The 27,769-nt window shown below is 34.3% G+C and overlaps 1 pseudogene; it reads left to right on the forward strand.

The window, feature by feature from the left end:
* Positions 1–482: 482 nt before the first annotated feature.
* Positions 483–22,775, forward strand: LOC132272799 (laccase-15-like; annotated as a pseudogene).
* The last annotated feature ends 4,994 nt before the right edge of the window (positions 22,776–27,769 follow it).

Consider the following 27,769-nt stretch of genomic DNA (forward strand, 5'->3'; position numbering starts at 1 on the left):
ATCTCTTTCAAATTCTGTAACTTTTTCTCTATCTAAAAATTTACCCATCTCCTTTTTATCTCTATGAAATTTTTCTTCACCTTTTCTCTATCTAAATTTTCTTCCTCTGTAATCATTTTTTCTCTTTACAAATGTATCCATCTCTCTCTCTCTCTCTAAAATCTTGCACATAAACCCTAATATCTAAACTTCATCAAAATAGGTCTATTAGTCTATATCAAAGTGACTTATTAATTTGGTTCGGTCTTCTTCAAAGAGAGAAGACAACAGAAAAAGAATAAGTAGTTGAAAGGTTTCTAGTATGATACAAATTTATGAATTGAGAATATGGTGGCCATGGAATACGTAGGAGAGAGAGAATTTTGGAAAGAGATTTAAAAAATTTTGAGAGAGAGAATGAGTGGGGGTACGTAATTAAGATAAGGGCAAGTGGAGTATGTAATAAAGATAAGGGCAAAAACTTGGATTAGAAACTCTAAGAAATGTGCACAAGAGAATCTAATGTGGCAAAGCACGTCAATTTCGATGCCCATTTGGTGATTTCGTTGGGTTATTGTATCACTCTTTTATATATTTTCATAAAATACTTTTAAATTTTTTAAAAAAATTAAACTCGGTTATATAAATATTCAAACTTGAAAAGACAACTAGTAATTCTTAAAGAGAACAATATAATAATTGTATATCCCTTTAAAAAGTTATACTCCCCAAATATAACATTTAATACAATGATGGAATAAGATATAGAGTATATCCAAATCTTGAATTTTCTTTTTCTTTTTTTTCTTTCATGTAACTGGTATGATATATACCATAGGGAGTTTGGGTAAGATATGAGTTTGTCAAAATGATAACTTACTAATGCATGATAAAAACTCTCATTTTCTTTCAAAGACTCAATAATAATACATTAAAAATGTCTAGTTACTTAAAAGGTACCTTAATTAAGGTATTTTCAGTCAAAGATTCAATCTTTACTCATTAAAACACTCTTCGTGACATCAAAGGAAACTTGAATAAGTTTAACTCAAAATTCTCATTTTCTTTCAAAGATTCAATCTTTTTACATTAAAAATGTCTAGTGACTTAAAAGGTACTTTGATTGACGTATTTTCATTCAAAGATTCAATTTTTACTCATTAAAACATTATTTGTGACTTCAATGGAAACTTGAATTAGTTTAATTAAAAACTTTAATTTTCTTTCAAAGATTCAATCTTTATACATTAAAAAGATCTAGTGACTTAAAATATATTTTTATTGAGGTATTTTCATTCAAAGATACAATCTTTACTCATTAAAACACTCTTCGTGATATCAACACGAACTCGAATAAACTTAACTCAAAATTCTCTTTTTCTTTCAAAGATTCAATCTTTATACATTAAAAAAGACTAGTGACTTAAAAGGTAAATTGATTGAGGTATTTTCATTCAAAGATTTAATATTTGCTCATTAAAACACTCTTCATGACTTCAAAGTGAACTCGAATAAGTTTAACTCAAAATTCTCATTTTCTTTCAAAGATTTATTCATAAAAAAAGGTCTACTGACATAATAAGTACCTTGATTGATATATTTTCATTTTAAGATTCAATCTTTACTCATTAAAACTCTTTGTGACTTCAAATGAAACTCGAATAAGTTTAACTAAAAACTCTCATTTTTTTTTCAAAGATTCAATATTTATTCATTAAAAGGGTCTAGTAACTTAAAAGGTACCTTGATTGAGGTATTTTCATTTAAAGATTCAATATTTACTCATTAAAACACTCTTCATGACTTCAAAGGGAACTCGAATAAACTTAACTCAAAACTCTCTTTTTCTTTTAAAGATTCAATCCTTATAAATTAAAAAAATTTAATGACTTAAAAAGTTCCTTGATTGTGGTTTTTTCATTCAAAGATTCAATCCCACTTGGTGGGCAACTATACATTTAAAAAATTTAGAATACTTACTTAATTTTTGGAAAAATAATAATAATCAATTTCTATTAAATGGTTGAAAAAAAAGTTTCTATTAAATGGGAGGGCTACATTATTGATAATCTTGAGGTACCCAAATTTGAGGTCCAATCAATATTGGTATTTTGGTAAATTTGCAACATCAAGATGATGAATTTAATTTTGTTTTTTTTTTAATGAAGATATTTGATGGTAGAGAAAATTAATTACACTTGAATGCAGGGGAGTGGTGGAAGGAAGATATAATGGAGATTCAAAATGATTTTCTTGAGAATGGAGGAGACCCGGCCAATTGTGTCTGATGCTCTCACTATAAATGGTCAACCTGGTGATCTCTGTCCGTGCTCGAAATCAGGTGATTATTAATTAATTAATTAACCACTTTTTTATTTTTATATTTTTTCTAATGTTAATTTATAGTGTTATATTTCTTCTTTTTATTTTTGGCTTCATTATGTTGTGGAAATTCCACATATTTTATAAATTAAAACAAATAGAATAAATCAATTCAATATTACACAATGAAATAAAATAATAAATAATTCATTACTGAATAAATATGAATAATACATTAATAACACTTTGTAATTCTTTCAATAAAATGAATACAACAATATGAACAACATGGATATAAAGATGAATAAGGATTTAATAATATAATAAGTTTGCAATAAAAAATTAATATAATAATAGAAATTATGAAATGAAAACAATATTAAAATAGGTAGGAAAAGTGCTGACCTAATTGTTGAGACATGTGTAAACACATTGACCTAAAGTTGATAGTCCTCCCCTTCATGCGGATATTGGTGAAACTAGTTAACTCCAAGATACAACCTAATCAGCAGGGGCGGAGCCAGGATTTTAGTTTAGAGGGGGCACAATGCACTTATTGAAAAAAAAAAAAAAAAAAAAGTAATAAATATGACAAATAGGAAGTATAATTTTTTTAAATCAAAAAGGCAAATAAGAAAAAAAAATTAATTGTAAATTAATATACTAAATAAATACTGTAAAAAAATATATAGTTACAAAATATTAATTAATAATATTTTAATTAAATAAAATCACAAATGTCATCGATAAAAAGAAATAAGTTAAAAAAAATAGAAAAATACATAATTATACAAAAGTAAAAAAAGAAATTTTTTGAAAAAGGAAACAAAAATTATAAAAGGAAAAATATATTGTATACTTGAAGAAGAAATATATATAACTCAAGGAAATTAGAAGAATTTGAAATTTTAAAGGGGGACACTATTTAAAATTACTATAAAAGCATATGTATATACCAAAAATATGTACCTATGTATAGTATGTTGGAGCAAAGTGAGGAGGGGCACGTGCCCCCTCTGGCCTTAATTTGCTCCACCCCTGCCAATTAGCTCGCAGCGGCGTCTCCTCCATGTGCACGACCACAAGAAGACTAGGTCCAAGTCTATATAAGTCTAGTTGCTCATAAACTCAATATGTAAAATAATATGCACTAACATCTCACAGAAGAAAAAGTTTTAAAAATAGATTATAAAATAGAGAGAAGAGTCTTAATTACTCTATATCATCACTCATACATCAAACATTTCTCTATAGAAAAATGAGAAGTCTTCCTCTTTATATAGAATAATAACTATAACGGTTATCCATACTTAATATGATATTAAGTAAAAATTAAAATGATTAGATTAAATATAATTTAATAGTATTTAATATATTATAACTGAATATATAATTTATTATATATTTATTTACTTTTATTAAATATTTCTCAACAATCCCTACCGATTTTAATAAAATAAGTAATATAAATAATTGAGCAACTTTATACTATGCAATCGGTATAGGTGCTTTCTAGGCTTAAACCTACACTTAGTGTGATAATCTCCATTTGAGGAACCTGAATAAACAAAGTTTTGAATTCGGTTCATTGAGCCAAACTTCAATATACCACACACATAGTATTGATGATAAACTTGGTTTGGCGGGTTAGCGCGGTTAATGGCCATGCGCTGGTATCTTGATTCTCATGAAAGCTCTAGGGAACAGCCCAACTGCCATGGTCGCGGCCTCACGACGATTTTCACTTAGGTGAATCCTCCAAGGATATATGTGACCTATACCCTGCGAGAGTATGCTCGCCTCGAATTCATTCAAGGCAAAGCCCTTCCTTACCATAACATCACAACACTGATGCCATAAGGATGAGTAGGAAAAAATCTCCTTGATGAGGAACCTCCTAAAAAGAGTGTTGTCAATGAGTCACGCAATACAGATTATTTCTACCCATTCAACCTTTCGTCATGTGATATAATCGTCAATCAGAAGGTTGGGTTACCTCCGTAGGTGACTCCCTTGGGCCCATCCCCCTCGACATATATAGGACTGTGTCTTAATAAGACACTTGGTCTTTTTAATTTATTTTTTCTTCACAACCCAACTCTTGGGTTTTTTATTTTTTTATTTTCTTTTTCCCTCTCATTTTTTTCACCATTTTTCTCATTCACCAATTTTTTTTTTCCTCACCCCACCATTTCCTTCTTTTTCTCTCTCATCATTTTTTTTCCTCAACAAAATAATTCATCACTGAGGATACCTCTTTGCAAAAATATTGAGATGAATATTTTTGTTAGTTTTGTTAATTCTATCCGGATAGAATGTTAGTATATGCTTTGGTCGCAAGATTGAAATGTTGGAAGTGACATGAGAGAGAATTAGAGTAAGTCACATGCATATGCACACACACCATATCGGATGAGAGAACCCGGATAATTCTATGCGATCTCCCTCCGCCACACAAAATAATAATTTTATTAGGATTGACCTGCCATGCAACCATACCTCCGTGGCAAAGGTCCATGTAAACTATTACATTGACAGTAAACATTCAGCCTAGTGTATAAATCTGCCGGTGGTGTTCAATTATTTTTTTTTACGTGACGCCATATCTCCATATCTCTTGTGCTCCTTGCTACTGGCCTCTTGGAAGACGACTCTGAACACCACCTTTTTCCTCTTCTTCTTATTCAATAGCTGGATTTTCCCTCCAGTGCTTTAACATTGTACCTCATGAAAGCAGAAACAATTCTGTGAGTTTTCTACAGAAATAATTTTAGCCTCAAATAATTTCTACCAAAATATAGCAAGCACAATTTGTTCGGTAAGTATAATAAGCCCAATTTTAGGAAACTTTACTAAACAAGAATTCATGACATATAATGTTTCCAATTTTCATCATTTTTTAGACCAGACAGACCCGTGTGGGACCTGCTACCAGAATTGTTGCATACGGGATTTTAGTTGGGTCCATTTGCGTTATGTTTTATTTATTTAATGTGTTGCATATGGTTATGATTTAATGTGTGTATACATATTTATGTAGGTGTGTGGTGTAAAATGAAACTAAAAGAAAAAAGGGGAAATAAAAAGAAAAGTGATGGGGCCCACTATCATTCTGAAGTGGTCATGAGACCACATTTTGGTCTCATTTCCCTAATTTCTCTCTCTCACATCCGTAAGTCTCTCTCTCCCCCATTCTAGACTCTTCTTTTTTCTTTTTCTTGGTTTCAAGATTCAATTCTTGATTACTCCATCAATATTTGGAAATTTTGGAAGCCGTTTATGGCTATTCGAAGCCCATGACGAGATCTACGAGTTGATCGGAGCCAATCTCTATTTGGCCACCGTTTGGGGGATCTCAAAATCCAAGGGTTTGAGGTGAAATTGGGGATTTTGCGTCATATTGAGGTAAGGGTCTCTAATTCCTACAATCTTGCACCTTTGTGAATTAATCTTACTTGATTAGTGTTTTAGCATGCTAAATTATGTTGATGGCTTTTAATTTAACTTGATTATATATGTATATATGCTCTTTCATTAATTGAATTGTATGAAAGAGCATGTTTAATGTGTTAATTTTTCATGCCTATAATGCTAATTTAATTGTTAGAAATTTTATGAGAAAGCATGTTAATTGTATAAGAATAATTTTCCCCATTTCCATAGTATTAAAAAGACATGTCATATGAATACAAGCATTGGGCATGAAAGAAAAAGGGAAAGTGTTTTGACATGAAAATGAAAGGGGTTTTGGTGAGAAATTTTGAGAAATATGTTTTTAAGAAATCCGATCACCGCGGAGTCACCAAAGGGTCGGTGTGTTAATGTAACCTAGAAGGAACTAGGGAGATTGCCTTAGCGTGGTTGAGCTATTTGGGCCCCAATTGATGCCACGGAGGTACCAAGGGTCAGGGATAGTAGTCAATCATTCTCTCGTGTCGCTGCGGAGTTACCAAAGGGCGGGTTATATTAACAATTTGTGAAGTGATGGATGATTTTCTGAAAAATGGGGAGTGACATGCATGGCTTGCATTCATGGCACAACACTTGTTCGTTTTGAATTTGGAATTGATATTATATTTTTTCCAGTTTTGCATGACCCTAATTCCTATTGTCCTATTCATTGTTTGGATTCACGGGGCTACAAAAGGTGTATCTTAGGCACTACCTACTGAGCTTTATGCTCACCCTATCATTTAACATTTTCAGGACTTGGAAAAGAAGTAATTGGTGCCGACCCTTCACAAGCATGACGGAGATTAGAAGTTTACTTTTGTGCCTTTTGTATACTTCCAATTCTTTTGTAAAGTCTCAAAGTCTCAAAGCTGTAATAAAGTGCATTCATTTTGCAGACCTTGACTATATATTGTAATTATAATTCTCAATGGAATTTGATGTAACTTGAGACCATGTAACATTTCTTAATGAATGGGTTAAAATATTATATTTCGATTTATTATGGATGCCATCCAATTGTGTTATAGCTCATTTTGTTGCCGTGAATTCGGAAATAGGTTGCAAAATGGGTCCATTATAGTTTGATTTTGTTTGAAACACAGCCAGTGGCCATTCTAGTGAGTTTCAGGGTTCAGGGCCTTGTTTCAGCCGGCTGATCCTCACTATCGGCTGACCGAACCCCCACCATTAGCCGACCGACGGTTGAAACAGTGGAAGTCCCGAGAGTAAATTTTTGCCCCATCGTTTCAGCCGACCGACCCTGTAGGTCAGCCGGCTGATCCTGCTTTGTCAACCGGCCGATGAAGGGCTATAAGCCGACTGATCATTGTCTTTTGACCTGTGACAGTTGATCATTTCTGCAAAGTTGTTTATGGAACGATTTGGAACCTTGGATGGACCTGTATGATAAGTGTGGACTTAGAAAAGTAGTGGCATGACGTAGTTGACCTCGGGTTCGGGCAAGGACTAGGGTAACGGTCTGGATCCACAGGTTCTGGTTGTTACAAAGTTGATATCAGAGCCAAGTTTGAAAATCATTAGGACGATGGGTAGAGGCCTACGTAGGGTTGCATGGGATGTTGTTTGCATTGTTTATATGATTACTTGTTATGTGTTTAGTTACTTGAATAAGCATGCTTAACTGTTTATGTGTTTACGTGCTTACATGTTTATGCTAAAGTGTTTCTTACATAGTTTTGCATGCTAAGTGTTAGAATGGCATCATTTTATGTAGAGTCGTCCACGGTGGACCTTAATGTCATGTCATTGAACCGTCTTCTCGTTTTATAGCACATGCCGCCACGAAGGGAACCTAGAGGAGTTAGCTTTAGGCCGACAAAAGGTGATGTTGGAGAAAGCTCTAGCTCTAATCCGGCGGATTAAAATGAAAAAGATACACTTCTTAGGGATTTGATTACCCCAAAAGGTGTTTCCACCATAAGGGATGATGTTGACGCACCCGTTGAAGAGGGTAAAGGTTCAGCGGAACTTACATTGAACCGTTTATTACAGAAAGCCTTGAGGGCTACAATTACTACTCATCCACAGCCGGTACCATAACCGATAGTTCAGGTGGAGGAGACGCCAGCACAGAAATGTCTTAAGTTGATTTCAGGGTTTTCTAAGTTGATACCAATGATGTTCGAAGGTGGTGCAGATCCCATGGTAGCGGATGACTATATGGATCAAGTTAAAACTCAATTGACCTCTATAGATGTGACAAATGATTATGTGAAAATCATCCTAGCCACTTACAAGTTTACTAAGGATGCCAAGCTTTGGTGGAAGTCAGTCACCATAAGGTGGAAGATATGAGTTGGGAGAAGTTTAAGGAATTGTTCTACGAGAAATATTTTCCAATTACTAAGATATGGGAATTAAAGGATCAGTTTATTGGCCTTATCCAAGGCAATATGTCAGTAATAGAGTATAAAAACAAGTTTACCTCACTCTCTCGTTTTGCTCCAGAGATGGTGAGCAATGAAATTGACAAGACTCGGAAGTTTGTTTCCGGTCTCGATTACAAAATGAGGCCGTTGATAATGGCACAGTATATCAAGGTTTATCGGAAGCAGTGGAAACAGTATTGATGTTAGAGGCAGAGGCCAAAGATAAAGATGCAAGAAGGGAACAGTGGAAGCAAAAGAGGAATGTAAGACCATCTTTAGAGGGACCTTTATGGAAGAAGAACAGGGGTGGTTCATCTCAGTTTCAGGGGCAGCAGTCTGCACGATCTGCTCCTACCACTCCTTTGCCAGCTGGGTCCGATAGGAGTGGAGTTGTTTGCTTTCAGTGCCAGCAGCCTGGACATTACAAGTCCAATTGCCCTATGAGATCATCTTCAGTTTCTTCAACTCCGAGAGCTTGTTATGGGTGTGGCCAGTAGGGCCACTTGATTCGAGACTATCTGAGTTAGGGAGCAAGCACTACTAGTGGCAGAGGGTTACGGCAGAGGCCGTCACAGTCGGCTACAGTTCAGTCAGGTTTTAGACCACTGCCACCACCACAACCTGTCATGTCTTTTCAGGGTTTACGACCAATTAGGAAGGATACTCCTACCATGTCAATACAGTAGTTCGGTGTTCAGGTTGGCAGTTCTTAGGAACAGGCACCGCAGGGACGTGTCTTTGCACTTACACCGAATGATGCATCTCCTGGACCGTCAGTTCTCTGAGGTATCTTTCCAGTGTTTGGTTATTGGGCTCATGTTCTTTTTGACTCTGGTGCATCTGATTCTTTCATTGCATCTTCATTTGCACTTGTATCGGGGTTAGAGATCAGTTTCATGAATCGGGCATTATGTGTTAATACGCCAGTTTGGGTTTCAGTGTCATTGAGTCGAGTTATGAAGAATTGCTCCATTGTGATAGCCTGGCAGACTTTTGTGTTTGACCTTATCCTCCTGGAGATGACTAGCTTTGACGTCATTCTCAGGATGGATTTGTTAGTTTCGTTTCATGCTACGATCGATTGTTTAAGAGGTAGAGTCACAGTTTGCACTCCTGAGGAAGACTGTTTCTTTTTCGTGGGAGATCGGAGTGATTCCCACATTTCATCATTTTATGGAATTCGTGGACGGAGTCGTGGTGATTACTTCTTGGCTAGTCTTTTAGCCGAAAAAGATGATGTTGTGGAAGAGGATTATCCTGCAGTTGTTCGTGATTTTTTGGATGTGTTTCCAGAGGATTTGACAGAGTTACCTCCACACCGAGAAGTGGAGTTCACTATTGATTTGATGCCCAGTAACGCGCCAATTTCTATGGCACCGTATCGTATGACACCAATTAAATTGAAAAAATTGAAGACGCAGCTTGATAATTTGAGGATGAAAGTTTTCATCCGACAGAGTGTGTGGCCGTGGGGCGCACTGCTCTTGTTTTCTTAGAAGAAAGATGGTTCTTTGAAGTTGTGCATTAATTACCGGAAGTTAAATCATGCCACCATCAAGAACAAGTATCATTTGCCAAGGATAGATGATTTGTTTGATCAGTTAAAGGGAGCCAGGTATTTTTCAAAGATTGACTTAAGGTCAGGCTATTATCAGTTGCGGGTTAGGGATGAGGATATCCCAAAGACAGTGTTCCGTATATGGTCTGCACATTATGAATTCCTTGTTATGCCTTTTGGCTTGACTAATGCACCAGCGGCATTCATCGACTTGATGAACCGTGTCTTTCACGATTACTTGAACCAGTTTGTGGTAGTTTTCGTGGATGACATTCTTGTGTACTCACGGACTCGGGAGGAGCACGAGATCCATTTGAGTATTGTGTTACAGATTTTGCGAGAGCATCGATTGTATGCCAAATACTAGAAGTGTGAGTTTTGGCTACAAGAGGTGAAGTTTTTAGGGCATGTTGTTTCAGAAGGTAGAGTGTCAGTGGACCCATCAAAGATAAAAGCGATTTTGACTTGGGAGTAACCCAAGAATGTTTTTGAGATCCAGAGTTTTCTTAATTTAGCGGGTTACTATCGGAGATTTGTGAAAGAGTTCTCCCGTTTGGCAAAACCTATGACTCATTTGACCCAGAAAAGGATCAAGTTTGTAAGAAATGAAGCCTATAAGTCATCTTTTCAAGAGTTGAAGACAAAATTAACTACAGCTCCAGTGTTGGTAATACCTGAGCGTGGCTTAGGTTATGTGATTTATTGTGACGCTTCACGTGATAGTTTGGGATGTGTACTGATGCAGGATGGTAGAGTAGTGACTTATGGGTCTTGACGGTTGAAGACTCATGAGTACAACTACCCTACTCATGATCTGGAATTAGCGGCAATCGTGTTTGCCTTGAAGTGTGGAGACATTACTTGTATGGTGAAAGATTCGAGGTGTTCTCGGATCATAAGAGTCTCAAGAACCTTTTCTCCCAAAAAGACTTAAACAACAGACAGATGCGATGGGTTGAATTCTTGGAAGATTATAACTTTGACTTGCAGTATCATCCGGGTAAGGCAAATGTGGTAGCAGCTGCCTTAGGCCAAAAATCTCGTAGAACTTTGGCTAGTTTAGCAATTCGAAAATGGAAGATGCTTAAAGATCTGGCAGAGATGGGATTGCAGTGTTTTGATGATGATGTTTGTAGTGAGTCGGCATTCTTATTTAGTCTTGTGGCTCAGCCTACTCTTGTCAGACGAGTGATTAAGTCACAGAGACAGGATCCGAATTTGGATGTCATTCACACTTTGATCTCGAGTGGTGAAACCGTAAAGGATTGGACCTTGTATGCAGATGGAGGTCTACGGTTCAAAAGTTTGTTGGTTGTCCCCATAGTTTATCGTGAGGACGTTCTACGGGAGTTTCACACTTCCCGCTTTGCAGTTCATCCAGGTGGTACCAAGATATATCACAATTTGAGACGTCAGTATTGGTGGAACGAAATGAAAAAAAAAAGATGTTGCACAGTTTGTGGCTAAGTGCCTTACCTGTCAACAGGTGAAGGCCGAGTATCAGAGACCAGTCGGTTTGTTGCAACCATTACCTGTAACGCAGTGGAAATGGGAACATATTACTATGGATTTTGTGATAGGTCTTCCAAGGTCAAGGAGGGCATGAAGCCATATGGGTCATCGTTGACAGATTGACCAAGACGGCTCACTTTCTACCTATTAAGGCGATAGATGACGCAAAGGTACTTGGTGTGCTCTATGTAAAAGAGATTGTAAGGTTGCATGGAGTTCAAGTAACTATTGTTTCAGATAGAGATACCAAGTTTACTTCGAAGTTTTGGGAATGACTTCAAGCAGCGTTTGGCTCAGCGTTGCATCTTAATATGGCATTCGATCCACAGGCGGACGGCCAGTCGAAGCGTACCATCCAGATCTTGAAGGATATGCTATGGGCATGTGTGCTTAACTTGGGAGGTAGTTGGGAAGATCATTTACCACTTATTGAGTTTGCCTACAACAACAGTTATTAGGCGAGCATTGAGATGGCTCCATTTAAGGCGTTGTATGGCAGACCTTGTAGGTCTCCAGTTTGTTGGACTGAGGTAGGCAAGACAACTGCCTTAGGACCTAACATAGTACTAGAGACTACCGAGAAGATTAAGTTGATCAGACAGAGGTTGCTCGTACCTTAGAGTCGACAGAAGAGCTATGCGGATAAACGGAGACGACCGTTATCTTTTGAAGTGGGAGATTATGTTTTTCTACGGGGTTTCTCCACGGAAGGGGTTGATGGATTCGAGAAAAGTGGCAAGTTGTCGCCATGATTCATTGGACCGTTCGAGATCTTGGATCGTGTAGGAGAGGTTGCCTACAGACTTACTTTGCCACCGCAAATGGACAGAGTTCATAATGTTTTTCATGTGTCGATGTTACAGAAGTATGAACCGGATCCATCTCACGTTTTGGATTGGGTTGATATGGATATTAATGAGGATATTTTCTATAAAGAATGACTAGTTCAAATACTTGACACACGACGGAAAGTGTTAAGGGACAAGACGATACTGTTGGTGAAAGTTCTTTGGAAACACCATGGAGTCGAAGAGGCTACTAGGGAGCTTGAGTAGGAAGTTCGCTTCAAGTATCCAGCGTTGTTTTCTTCCCAAGGTATGGTTTGATTTTGGGGACGAAATCCTTTTAAGTTGGGGAGATTGTGATGTTTCCAATTTTCATTATTTTTTTCATTTTCCATTTTTAGGACCGGACGAACCCGTGTGAGACCCGCTACCGGAATTGTTGCATACGGGATTTTAGTTAGGTCTATTTGCTTCATGTTTATTTTATTTAATGTGTTGCATATGGTTATGATTTAATGTGTGTATACATATTTATGTAGGTGTGTGGTGTAAAATGAAACTAAAAGAAAAAGGGAAAATAAAAAGAAAAGTTGTGGGGCCCACTATCATTCTTAAGTGGTCATGAAACCACATTTTGGTCTCATTTCCCTCATTTCTCTCTCACACACCCGTAAGTCTCTCTCTCTCCCATTCTAGACTCTTCTTTTTTCTTTTTCTTGGTTTCAAGATTCAATTCTTGATTACTCCATCAATATTTGGATATTTTGGAAGCTGTTTATGGCTATTCGAAGCCCATGACGAGATCTACGAGTTGATCGGAGCCAATCTCCATTTGGCCACCATTTGGGGGATCTCAAAATCCTAGGGTTTGAGGTGAAATTGGGGGTTTTGCATCATATTGAGGTAGGGGTCTCTAATTCCTACAATCTTGCACCTTTGTGAATTAATCTTACTTGATTAGTGTTTTAGCATGCTAAATTAATTGATTGTTTTTAATTTGACTTGATTGTATATGTATATAAAGCATGTGAGTATGTGTAATTAATTGAATTATATGAAAGAGCATGCTTAATGTGTTAATTTTCCATACTTATAATGCTTATTTAATTGTTAGAAATTTATGAGGAAGCATGTTAATTGTATAAGAATAATTTTCCCCATTTCCATAGTATTAAAAAGACATGTCATATGCTTACAAGCATTGGGCATGAAAGAAAAAGGGAAAGTGTTTTGACATGAAAATGAAATGGGTTTTAGGGAGAAATTTTGAGAAATATGTTTTTAAGAAAACCCGGTCGCCGCGGAGTCACCAAAGGGACGGTGTGTTAATGTAACCTAGAGGGAACTAGGGAGATTGCCCTAGCGTGGTTGGGCTATTTGGGCTCCAAATGACACCACGAAGGTACCAAGGGTCAGGGAAAGTAGCCAATCATTCTCTCGTGTCGCTGGGAAGTCACCAAAGGGCAGGTTATATTAACAGTTTGTGAAGTGATGGATGATTTTCTGAAAATGGGGAGTGACATGCATGGCATTGCATTCATAGCACGACACTTATTCGTTTTGAATTTGGAATTGATATTGTATTTTTCCCGGTTTTGCATGACCCTAATTCCTATTGTCCTATTCATTGTTTGGATTCACGGGACTACAAGAGGTGTATCTTAGGCACTATCATCTGAGCTTTATACTCACCCTATCATTTAACATTTTCAGGACTCGGAAAGGAAGTAATTGATGCCAACCCTTCACAAGCATGAGGGAGATTAGAAGTTTACTTTTGTGCCTTTTGTATACTTCCCATTCTTTTGTAAAGTCTCAAAGCTGTAGTAAAGTGCATTCATTTTGCAAACATTGACTATGTATTGTAATTATAATTCTCAATGGAATTTGATGTAACTTGAGACCATGTAACATTTCTTAATGAATGGGTTAAAATATTATATTTCAATTTATTATGGATGCCATCCAATTGTGTTATAGCTCATTTTGTTGCCGTAAATTCGGAAATGGGTTGCAAAACGGGTCCATTATAGTTTGATTTTGTTTGAAACACAACCAGTGGCCATTCTAGTGAGTTTCAGGGTTCAGGGCCTTATTTCGGTCGGTTGATCCTTACCATCGGCCGACCGAAACCCCAGGTTCGGCCGACCGAACCCCCACCATCAGCCAACCGATGGTTAAAACAATGGAAGTCCCGAGAGCAAATTTAAGCCCTATCGTTTCAGCCGACCGACCTTGTAGGTCAGCCGGCTGATCCTGCCTTGTCAACTGGCTGATGAAGCGGGTCGTTACACCACAATCACCAATCTAATTTATGTATTAATGAATGCTATCATATAAGCATAATATAACACGTAATCTCGGATTGTATATCTGCATGATGTCATACTCTCAATTTACAAATAGTAATGTTCTGTAATAGTTATATATATACACACACAGTAATGCTTATAACAGTTACTTTTTTTTTTTTTTTTTTTTTTTTAAGATATACAATTAATTTATTCCTTTACAATTAATACTCCTATATAAGTTATGATTTATACAATAATATAAAGACATTTAAAATTGGAAATGGATCATTTTCCATTTAATTTCATTCACAAATACAAAACCGCACCATATACAACTTCATAAAATTCAGACACAAAACATCATAAATAGATTAATGCATTGAGTCGTTATTTAACAGTGTAACAATCTATTTGATCATTGTAATAGATATAAATTAAAATGGTAACAATCAGTTACAAGTTAATAGTATTACACAGTCAAAGTGTTACACTCCCATTAACCTCAAACTTTTCTAATTAACTTGTGCAATAAACAACTTTTGTATGACAACAATACAATAACTACCAGCAAATCAAATTAAATTAATACGATTACTATTAAGTCAAGAAACAATTTAATTTCTCTTTGTAATTGAGCAAAACAAAAAACTGTCATATTCTCTAATAATTATATATAGTCATTGATTTATAATGTTCAAATATATATATTTAAATTTCCATTTAATGTTGTAAAACTTATAGTTAGTTACATTGTCAATTATTCAATCATAAATCACTTAACGGTTCACTGCTAAGTCAAAATAAAATCCAAGTCATAAATCATGTGTAAAATAAAATTCCAGCAAGTCATAAATTGTAATACCCCGTATTTGTGAAGTGGTTATTTAAATTAAGTGGTTATTTAAATTAATGTTATATTAAAAATGTGTAAGTTTATGCATCTATTATTAAATTAATTGTATTTATTATGTGCTCTATATATTATAAGGTTAGTTTTTATATTCTACTTAATTGTGTTTTATAATGATATAAAGTAAGATTAATAAATAATAAAATAATATTATAATGTGCCTAATATAATATGTTTAGTATGTGCTCTACATATTCTAATGTTAGTAGTTATATTGTATGGATTATGTTGTATTAAATTATAATATAATAATAATAATAATAAGATTAATAAAATAATAATAATGATAATAAGATAATAATGTAATTATATTATTATTAATTAAATGTCATGATGAAAACATTGACATTTGGATTGGGATTTAATTCCTATAGTAGACATTTGGGTTATTTGGGTGGACTTAGGAGGCATGACCATTAAGCCTTATAGGTAGGAATGTGAGGAATAGGTGAGAGTTAAATGTAATTTGATATTTGTATTATATATATAATATAAGTTTGTATATATATATATTAGTTATCTTACCACTGAGGGAGCTCACGCATGCTAGGAAAAGTAAATTAACAGTAAGCCATTGTATAAGTGTGGAAAGGAAGAGAGGGAAAGAAAGGAGCCTGTACCGGTGTAGGCGATTTTACCCGATTACGCGCAACCGGCGGATTTATTTTAAATCCTAAAGGCAAGTTATTATCTACTTTTCCCCTTTGAATCCATAAATTAATTGTTTAGCTTATTTAAATAATTATAGAGCATAGAGATCATGCTAGGAAATTTATTAAATTAATTTTTAGTTTATTAAAGAAAGAAAATTTTAATTATTAAAGGTGGTAGATAATTATTTTATGGCCTATGTAATTAAAATATAGTTAAAAAAAATAAGTATTATGGCATTTGGGGTTTTTTTTTAGAATTTTCTAGAAGTTTCCAGGCATTTTCTGCAATTTCCGGCGACCCTCCAGCGAGTTTTCCGGTCGCCGGCAATGGGGGAGATAACCGGAGTGATCCGGTGTGATGCGGCGCACCATAGGAGGGTATGCGCACGCATCTGGGCCATTAAAAAGGGGTGATTGATCCGGTGCACCTCGGTTCATGTTACTGCGGTACACCCGGATCTGTGAGCGTTGGATTGAGTGAAGATAAGGTGAGATGATTCAGTGTAGCGCGCCCATAGCAGGATGATGCAGCCAACGAACCAGGACGAGCCACGTCATCAGGTGGGCTTAGTGCGCGCGTGGGAGCGCGTGGCGGCGCGTGTGAGTGCGTGCGCGCGTGGGAAAGCTTGGCGGCGCGTGTGGGGAGCTCTGGGAGGCGCATGGGGGCGCGTGAAGGGCCTCTGCAGTTGCTGAAAAAGTCCAGAATACCCCTATGGACTGTTTTGTCATTTCCAGGACCTTCACTATACATTTTGGGGCCTCGGGTTGGCATTTTTGGAATTAACGGGACATTATATTATTATTTTTATTTCCCGCTAACTATTATAATTGTCTGATTAATATTTCTAAATATTAATTGTATCAGTTAAAGTGCGAATCGCTAGTAAACGTATGTAATTAATTTAACGATTATTAATGGTATTATTATTTTATTAAACTGTAATAACCATTAATGTTAAATTAATTAGTGCTTGGTTTTATTCATATAAATGATCTATTATATATTATGGAATATTTATACTGTTAATCGTATATAAACCATGATTATTATACTGTGTGCATTTCAGGGAATAAATGGACTGTTTATTATGTCGCATTTATATTATATGGATGTGTTGCCATATAGAACCATGTGAGCTGGCTAATAAGTTTAGACTCATTTATACCTTATGCATTCGTTGCTATAGACAGATGTGTGGCTGTCGGGGTATGTGGTTTAATATTATTGGCATGTGTTGCCTAATTGATATACTCAGTATATTTATTCATATTATTCACATGTGTTGCCTAATTGACATACTCAGTATATTTAGTATTATTATTGGCATGTGTTACTTAATTGTTATGATCAGTAACTCATTAGTACATTGAGATGCGTTACTACTGTGTAGTCTTTACAGTCTGTGTTGTCAGTACCGTGCACCATGTATAATAGCTGATTTCCCGGGTACGGAAAGGCGACACTTAACCACCTAGTGTGAGTCTAAGTGATCACCGTCTATTCTGGTTGAGGTCATGTTATACATTGGATAGTTCCATTAGGATGTATACAGATATAGTACTCATCCAGATATAAATGATTAATTTATTTGATTCTCTGATTTGGGTCATAGTAGAGAGGACTTGCTCGTGGGGTTGACCCACCATTGTTGTTATTTCAGGATACGGTCAGTACCCGTTCCAAGGTTGAGGCTAGCAGTGTGGGACCACCATCCAAATTCATCTACTCTTACGATCTAGTTCAGGGTAGAAGTTTAATGTATTACTTCAGTTTCAGTTTTTATTTACTTTTGACGTTGAACTCTCAGGATTTATATTTAGGGATCCTTGACATAGGATTTCCAAGTTGTGACGGAGTACTATATTAAATAAAGGATGGATGGATGTTTTATTATTTAGTGTTCATTTCCTGTCTAAATTCTTTTATTATTATCATTTTGTATTCCATGCTTGTATATTGCCAATTGTTTTTGATATCCCTCATTTTTCGTGTATAAGCCTGATCAACTTATACGTGGAAAATGTTGGGGGTGTCACATAAATCATGTGTAAAATAAAATTCCAGCAAAAAATATATATATATATATGTATGTATATTTGTGCCTATTGTAACTGCCATAATTCAATAGGCAAGAGGCTAGGGCACATAGTGAGTTGGAAATGAATGGCATTTTATATTTTATGCTACTTGATGGGTGTCAATTATAATCAACCCTTACAATAGCCCAAATCATTATAAAATAGGGCTATCGTAGGGGTAAGTCGAACCACAAGAACTGCTAGTTTATGGCAACCAAGGTCTTTAAAATCACTTTTAGTTTGATGAAAGAGGTGTAAGGTTTTGTTTGGTTTGTCACTTGATACTTGGAATTAAAATGTGTATAAACAATAAATGCAAGGAATGTAAAAGAGAAAGATTTATGTAAAGAGGGTTAGGGGAGTGAATCCACTACCTACCATATAAACATGCTAGATTATGATTAACTTGGAGAAACAACATATGTAAGTGGCCATGATATGTAACAACACAAAATTGCTATATTATCTTCAAGAAATTCATGAAATCAATAGGCAAGAATAATCTATCAAAGTTTGACATGTTTGAACTACCTAAACTAGGGTGTGGCCTTAGACATGCTCACTAAGCTAGAAATTATGAAACCCTCAATCAAATGATAAAGCACATGAAATTAAAAACCAAGAATAGTCTATCAAAGGAAGGCCCTAAACTATGAACTATCAAATTTCTTAAACAACATGACATTAAAACCATTTCACAATCTCATTTCCATTGTCATTATGAAAAGGCAAGCCATATAATCATGAGAGAAAACAATCTAAGACAAGATAATAAACTCAAAATGATCATTTATAAACATTAATATCCAATACAACATGTGTATAGCGCTAGATTATGAAACTTGGCCCATACATATATTTCATCTCCCAAATTTAACCAAAACTAAAGTATGCTTACAAGGAAGGGCTTCATCACCTCCCTAGAAAAGGAGTTAGTTACCCATAGAAGCAAATGAGGAAGGAGAAGAGGTGATCTTACCCTCCATTTTCGCACCTAGAAGCCATAATACACACACACCCTCAAGAACTCAATATTTCTATCTCTAGAACCCCTTACAATATGAGATATGAATAATACATTGTATCAAGACTCTAATAATCCACTATACCCTTCCAACCACTCCATTTTCGTGACCCAAAACTCTTAGAGAAGTGCAGAGCAATCCCCCTAATTAAGGGGATAACATTAGGTGAAAAAAGAGGGCTATGCTCTCTTGTCTGCAGAATGGCGGGCGCCCGCAGCGCAGGGCGGGCGCTGGCGAGGTGTCAAAGGAGGTCGATGGTGGCACACGGCGGGGCCCCGCATTTTTGCAAAGTTTCTGGGCGTTTTAGCGGGCGCCCGCAATGCAGCGTCTTTGGTCACCACTTTGCTTCATGAACTGATCTTTGCTCGACCCGATGACTCGATCACCCTCCTTAGCGCTTTTTGCAAGGATAACCATGAGTTCAATGGATCACTGGCTTGGCCAAAATGAAGGTCCCCCGGCAACGGCATGCTTTGATTCTTCAAGAACTCAACAAAGCCGCACTTTTATCTATCTTTGGGGAACCAACCTGAAAGTAAACAAAAACACGCAAATAAAGCTAATATATACAATATGATCAACTAATACACCTAACTAATGTAAATAAAGGCGCTTGAATATGCAATATTCGGCGCTTATCACTACTAGAAGTTACAATAGTCAATAAAGTTCTATTTAAAAATCATTATCAAAATAACAATGAAAATACTACTGACCGCTACATAATTAATTCACTATAAAATATAATTAAAAATTATGTTACACAATTTTGTAAGACCTTATTTAAAAGTAAGTACAAAATAAAATCAATCATACGAATAATATTATCATTCGTAATTGAAACTCCATTTGATGCATAGGTGTCATAACATGCAATGTACAGCATGAACATTGGGCATGATTTCCAAGCAACTAACCAGTAGAAAAAAATATGAAAATAGTAACACATGTAGGTATAAAACTATATGCAATCAAATCAATTATAATTCAATTCTGAAAAAGTGAAAAACATATTAATTTTACGTCTTTTTATAATCACTAGATACAGAAAGCGAAATTCTTTTTAGATTCTAAACAATTAATTTTTTTCCTTTCTAAAATTAACTTATGCAAAATTTCCAAATATCTATATCATAGATATTTTGGACTATATATAGGATAATTATGAAATCTGAAATCTTTGATATTCGGGAACACCCAAATCCAATACAAATAAACACAAACAAAAGACTGTCAACTTTAGACTGTTGTGGAAATTCCACATACTTTATAAATTAACACAAATACAATAAATCAATTCAACATTACACAATGAAATAAAATAATAAATAAATCATTACTGAATAAATATGAATAATACATTAATAACACTTTGCAATTCTTTCAATAAAATAAATACAACAATATGAACAATATTAATATAAAGATGAATAAGGATTTAACAATATAATAATTCTGCAATAAAAAAAATAATATAATAATAGAAATTATGAAATGAAAACAATATTAAATTAGGTAAAAAAGTGCTGGTCTGATTGTTGAGGGAAGTGTAAACACATTGACCTAAAGTTGATAGTCCTCCCCTTCGTGCAAGTATTGGTGAAACTAGTCAACTCCAAGATACAACCCATCAGCTCACAGCGGCGTCTCCTCCATGTGCGCGACCACAGAAAGACTAGATCCAAGTCTATATAAGCCTAGTTGCTTATAAACTCAATATGTAAAATAATATACACCAACATCTCACAGAAGAAAGAGTTTTGGAGATAGATTATAGAATAGAGAGAAGAGTCTTAATCACTCTATACCATCACTCATACATCAAACACTTCTTTATAAAAAATAAGAAGTCGTCCTCTTTATATACAATAATAACTATGACGGTTATCCATACTTAATATAATATTAAGTAAAAAATTAAAATGATTAGATTAAATATAATTTAATAGTATTTAATATATTATAATTTAATAGTATTTATTATATATTTATTTATTTTTATTAAAATATTTCTTACACATTATAGTGTTGAATAGAACGTGGTAGACGTGCACACAGTTACTAGTTACCACTAAAGCAAACAAAATCGACATTACTCGGTGGTCTAGTGTTACAAGTGAGACTTGTCCTATATCAAATTTAGATTGGGGAAGTAAATGGGTATATATATCAGTTGGGTGTTTTCAAATTTTTTTGTTGGATCGCGAATCACCATGATAGTTGGTATCAAAGTTAAACTCATTCCTTGATCCGGTGTCATACCAAGTGCTAAGCTCGGAGGAGTTTGGGTCAACAGTCCAGGTAGGCAAGATAACCCGACCGCAACGAGGGCGTTATGAGTTTAAATGAGAGAGAATATTACAAGTGCATGGGACTTGGCCCGAAAGGGTTGGATTACTAGCCGATATTTACAGCTCCACTTTTAACTAATTAAAATTAAATATGGGACACATGAAATTAATATGGACACTCATATTAAATTTGAAAACTACAAGTTCCATTACCAATGGAACATGATTTTAGAAATAGGCATGTATATTTCTAAAAATAAAGAATATATATAATTGTATATTTTCCAAATGGCATATCTACAACTTTATTAAAAGTGTCATTTTTTTTTTTCAAAATATGTAAAATAAACATTTTTAACTGTTCATGACCTTCCACTTAATCTACATATTTGCGGGTACATTCAAGTTAATGGTGGAACATGGCAAAACCTATTTGCTCCGCATGATTAACGCCGACATGAGCAACATTTTCTTCTTCTCGGTCGCAAAACATCACCTCATAGTCGTTGGAACGGATGGTAGCTACACCAAGCCATTCAAAGTTGACTATGTCACGATATCTCCCGAACAAACCCTAGATGTCTTGCTAGAAGCTAACCAACCTCCCGACCACTATTACATGGCCACTAGGGTTTATTCGAGCACCAATGGTGTAATGACACAAATGCGTCGGCTAATTTCACTGTTAGCTTTAGAAGTTTAGCTAGTGAAAACCACCCCATCAATGTCCCATTGAACATGACCACCAAGCTCATTTTCACTGTCTCGGTCAAAACCTTACCATGTGCTAATAATTTGTGTAACGGACCAAATGGTACTAGGCTCTCCGCGAGTGTGAACAACATAAGCTTTGTGACTTCATCAATTGACATACTTCAAGCTTACTATAATCACATCAATGGTGCGTACGGAGATCAGTTTCCTAATTTCTCGCCTTTGGTATTCAATTTTAACGCGGATTATCTTCCTTTCGAGCTACAGTTGCCGAAAAAGTACATTGAAGTGAAAGTACTTGAATATAACTCCACAGTTGAGCTTGTTTACCAAAACAAAAACTTGGTTGCAGGACAAACCACCCCATGCATTTGCACATATACAATTTCTACGTGGTCAGATGGGGATTTGGTAATTTTGACAAAGATAAGGACCCTTTGAGGTATAATCTTGTCGATCCTCCATTGCAGTCCCTAAGAATGGATAGGCAGCCGTTAGATTCAAGGCAAACAACCTTGGCATGTGTGCCATGACATCTGCTAAACTTAATTAATAATGGGTTTTATTATTATTATTATTGTCAATTATAAATCTATATATCCGCTTTAAGAGCTTAAGTTGATTAAGAAAATGTATATTTTCTTTCCGAAGTGTGGTTCATGCATTGTCATATGGAGCACCACCTAAGTTGAGGGATGGAGATGGCATTCATCGTGAAAGATGGCGAGGGCCGAGAAGAAAAAATGTTACCTCCACCTCCTTACATGCCGCCATGTTGATACTGCTAACAAATTCATTATCATGATTTTGTTTATTTTTATATATATATATATATATATATATATATATATATATTCATTTATTTATTTATTTATATACAGTGTGCAATAATCATGTTATTTTTTATTGGGGGAGAATTTCTATAAACTTTTCAAATTCTCCGACAAGTGCTTTATGTAATTTTGAAACATCATGCAAATCACAAAACACTAGACAATTCTTCTCTCATATACATCTCTTTGTTTAATTCTCTCTTATAATTACTACTAATTACTCGATGTCTATTAAGAATCAATGAATAAATTAAGAACGATGATCCTTAACATGAAACAAAGAACCGAAATGACTGAATGAGGATTTGCAACAAATCGTCCCTATATAGCCATCATGCTAATTATTTTCAGTCTCGATGTATCGGTAGATTCGTAACATTTTTTCAAGTATCCAGTACCATTACACACTTTCATGAACTAGTTGGTTAGGTCGATTTACACTGATATTCGCATAAACTAGTTGGTTAGATTGGTTTACACTAATATTCGCACGAATCCGCCACAAAATTCTTCGTATTTTCAATCACCTTCAGAGCTACCTTCTATAGTTCCTTTTGTAAACTTTAATAATTCATGTCAAGCGTTAATCACAAATAAACATGAATCCCAAATCTTAGAACTTCATTATTCTCACATACCTATAATGTATAAATAAATAGTTAGATATAAATACCTTGACCCATGATAGAAAACCTTGTTGAGATCAAGTTCAATGTCAAGATCCTTTAACAACGAATTAAGCCGCAACTTTGAACAATAGGCAAAGCGTGTGAAAACTGATTTTCTCTCTTGGCCTTTTGCACACATAAAAAACATTATACGTGTTATTTTTATTAACGTACATAATTGAGGGGGGATATGCACTTTATAATGGCAGAGAGATGACCGATTTTCCTTTTAGTAACCTTAATTCCACTTTTCATTAAAGTAAGGAATAAATAGAAAAACACTTCTCCAATTATTAATTACCTAAAAAGTAATTTATAAGTTGACCAAATAATATAATATTAATCTAATATCTATTTACTTAACCACTAATTAATGAAATATATCACATGTCCAAATCATGTGGGCCACACAATTAATAAATAATCTTACAGACTCCCACTTAGCCCATATGACAACTTCCGTAGTGGTTTAGTAAAATAGTCATTAGTGTGCACCATAAATTAGATTGAGTTATTAAGTTGGTCATCATAAATACCATGGTAAATAAATTACAAATGCGAGTTATGGCGGTTATATATCACTAAATGACGCAGTCCCTTCCGTGTACCACAATACTAATAACCTATTTAACATAGTCTATAAATGAGAAGTATCAATAATGATCTAACAATAATGTCTTTTCTAAGACTATTCCTATTACCATTTATTAAAGCAATACATACATGTACATTAATTAATAGAAAATATCATAAACACATTTAATGAGCGTATAATGTCAAATATATATAAGCACTGTTAAGCAATCTACAATTAAAAAATAATCATCATTGACTACATTAAAGACCCATTCTTTCAACATGTTTCATAAATGTCTTGAGTGTTAATCCATTCGTTAATGGATTGTAATAATAAGTTGTGTGCTTATATATTCAATAGACACTCGTTATTTCTAAACATCTTCTTTAATGATAAAGTATTTCAACTTTAAAATACCTATCCTTTTTTTCATATAAGATGATCAACAATTGCAGCATAAATTTTTCAACAATCTGAAAATGGTACCCATAACTCTAAGTTCTGAAATAAATTTTGCAACCATAAATTGTAGCCCCAAAGCATACTACAAATTAAAAACTAATAATAGACAAAGTAATAATAAATTACTTTCCACTTTTTCATAATATTGTTCCTTCAGCCAAAAGGAACAAATAACCAATTGTGAATTAATAATTATTCCCACATTCATAAAAATGTATTCCTAAGTGTGAGTATATAATCTTTTATCCCTTATCAACTTGTATATACATCAAACTCCACAATATATGAATAAAGAATATTTTTCGTTTCTTTACCTTCTAGCTAACTCACTCTTTGGGATTGCATTAGGCTGAATTTATCCCCTTTTATGTATGGAACAATATTGGTTGAACAATTTTCCATATCAAATCTTTCTAGAACTCTTTCAATATATGCTTTCTAAGACAATCCTAAAAATTCACGTGATCTATCGTGGAATATTTCTATTCCTATTACGTAGGATACCTCATCCATATATTTCATTTCAAAGTCCTTAGAGATAATTTTTAGTTTCATATAATAAACTAAGATCACTACTAGCAAACAAAATATCATCAATATATATAGAATAAAAAATATAAACTTACTCTACTAACCTTATAGTATATACACTGATCAACAATGTTTTCTTAAAACCAAAAAAAATAATGGTATCATTGAACTTAATATACCATTGTCAAGAAGTTTGTTTAAATCCATATATTGACATCTTAAGTTTATAGACCATATATTCTTTACCCTCTAATATAAAGCCTTCAGGTTGATTATATAGACTTCATCTTTTAAACTCCCATTCATAAAAGTTGTATTCACATCCATTTGATGTAACTCTAAATCATAATAAGCTACTAATGCCATGATATTTTAAGAGAATCCTTCTTAGCACTGTAGAGAATGTTTTTTAATAGTCTTTTCATTCATAATACTAATTCATTTAATAAAATCATTATTGTCAATGGCTTATGAATATGTAACCGGATCCTTATATATCTCACTATCAAAATCAAATTATTACAGATATATCAAATAGTCATCTGGAATAGCAGATCTCCTTTCTCTTTAAGAATTTCTTAATGTTATTCCTCTGTGATTCTTCTACAATCTATTTATTGGTGACAATCTCATCATAGAGTTGTTAATCATTCAATTATTCTTCGCTATTATATTATTCAACAACTGAAGGAACATTATTTCCTTAGAAGTTATAGGTAAAGAAATTTATATCCTAACTTCTTAAATGATTACATTCTAATTTTTATCACTCCTATGACTTCACCATTCTCAATGAATCTGATATTTTCGATTTCAAAAATTCTCGTACTATGTTTGCAATAGTAAAATTTATACCCTTTAGATTATGGGTAACAAGAAATTACTTAACATGCTCCTAACCATATCCATAAAAGTATGATTACGCCTTTCAGCTACACGTTTTTGCTGTTGCATGCCTAGCATAGTATTTTGAGCACAAATGACATGCATTTTAAGGAGTTTAGCAAAACGGTTAAAGTATTAACCTGTTTCATCATACTTTCCATAATATTCATCACCTCTATATGACCTTATGATTTTCACTTTTCTATCTAGTTGTTTTTCAACCTCATTTATGTATACTTCAAAAGTATCAACTGCTTGAGATTTTTCATACAACATATTTATAGATATATCCATAACGTGAAAAATCAACTATAAAGGCGATAAAATATTTTTCTTCACTAAAAGATGAAATATCAGATGGGCTATAAATGTCTGTATGAATAATTTCAAGAAGATCTGTACTTCTTGTGGCTCATTCCTTTATGTGTTTGGTTTGTTTACCCTTAATAGAATCCACACACACACACCAAAATTAGTAAAGTTTATTTTCAAAAGAATCACATCATTTACTAATTTTCTTAACATTTCACTGATATATTGTCCAACCTTTTATGCTACAAGATAAATGAATTTTTATTAATTGAGATACACTTAATTTTAACATTATGGTGCAACGTCAAAAAGGTTTTAATAAATAAACTATTAAGTTTGAATTTAAAGAAATTATCAAAAGAATACCATAACTCACAAATTAGAATTTTTTGAATAGACATCATTATCAAATTTAAAGGAAAAACTATTAACATAAAGTTTTGAAATAAAATCAAATTATGGGAAATTGAAAAAATATAAAGAGTTTAAAACAATTTTTAAAAAATCCATTATCTAAGACTAAACAAAATGTCTCAATGGTTTTAATAAAACTTTTTCCCAATTCTTATAAATAAAAAATTCTCATTTGAATTTGTAGTTTAGACCATAAGAAATCATTGCATCTACTAGAAACATAAATATTAGTACTTACATCAACATATCATGTATTAGAAGGAATATCAATAAGTGATTCGAAATAAACAAAAGTAAAAAGACTTATCTTTGTGACGACCCTAGTTTTTCAAGCCACTTCGTCCAGTGATAAACTGAAGATTGACCCGATAACGGATCCAGATGCGGAAGCAAGAAAATAAGACAACGGTCTCCCAAGGCACAACACACCTCTAAGACACTTTGATGACCTTCCATGAAATCATAGAACTCAATGAGAACTAACACGAAAGCAAAAGATCATAAATATGACAAATAAACCCCCAGGGGGCAAAATAATCATTTTACATGAAAATGGCGTCCCTATAATGTATATTATTCTCGAGACACATCCATGACTTTCCAAAAAATCACGGAACTCAAAAGAAAGTAGCGAAAGTGAATTATAAGAAAATCGGACAAAAATAGCCCCAAGGGCAAAGTGGTCATTTCTGAAAATATAAAATCGGGTACTACAGAGCACACCACTGGGAAGACAGCGAAAAACTAATCAAGTTAGTCTCATGAATCACTTGATTCGGAGTCCGGATGGAAGAGAAAGTCAAAACAAAGTTTTAACGTCACCGCGGCCGTGAATAGTATTTTGACAGCAATGAATAGTAACATGAGCAAAATGCTAAAATAGTGTGCCGTTTTAGGGCACTAAACAACATTTTTTGGAAAAATACGAAGAATAAACCCCCCTCAAAATAATTTTTTCAAGCTGAACATGTTGAAAGAAAAATTTATTTTTGACGTGAAATCCCCAAAATGCCTTTACAACAGACTCTTTCAAATAGTGCAGGTGCGCACAGGAAATCAGATTTGACGCGGGGTTTTCGAGTCCGAGATGACATTTTCTGGAAAATGGTTGTGAAGAAACCC

The sequence above is a fragment of the Cornus florida genome, unplaced genomic scaffold (genome assembly GCF_030987335.1).
Source record: "Cornus florida cultivar Cherokee Brave unplaced genomic scaffold, ASM3098733v1 CherokeeBrave_3.0.0_Hap2_Chr09, whole genome shotgun sequence".
NCBI lineage: Eukaryota > Viridiplantae > Streptophyta > Magnoliopsida > Cornales > Cornaceae > Cornus > Cornus florida.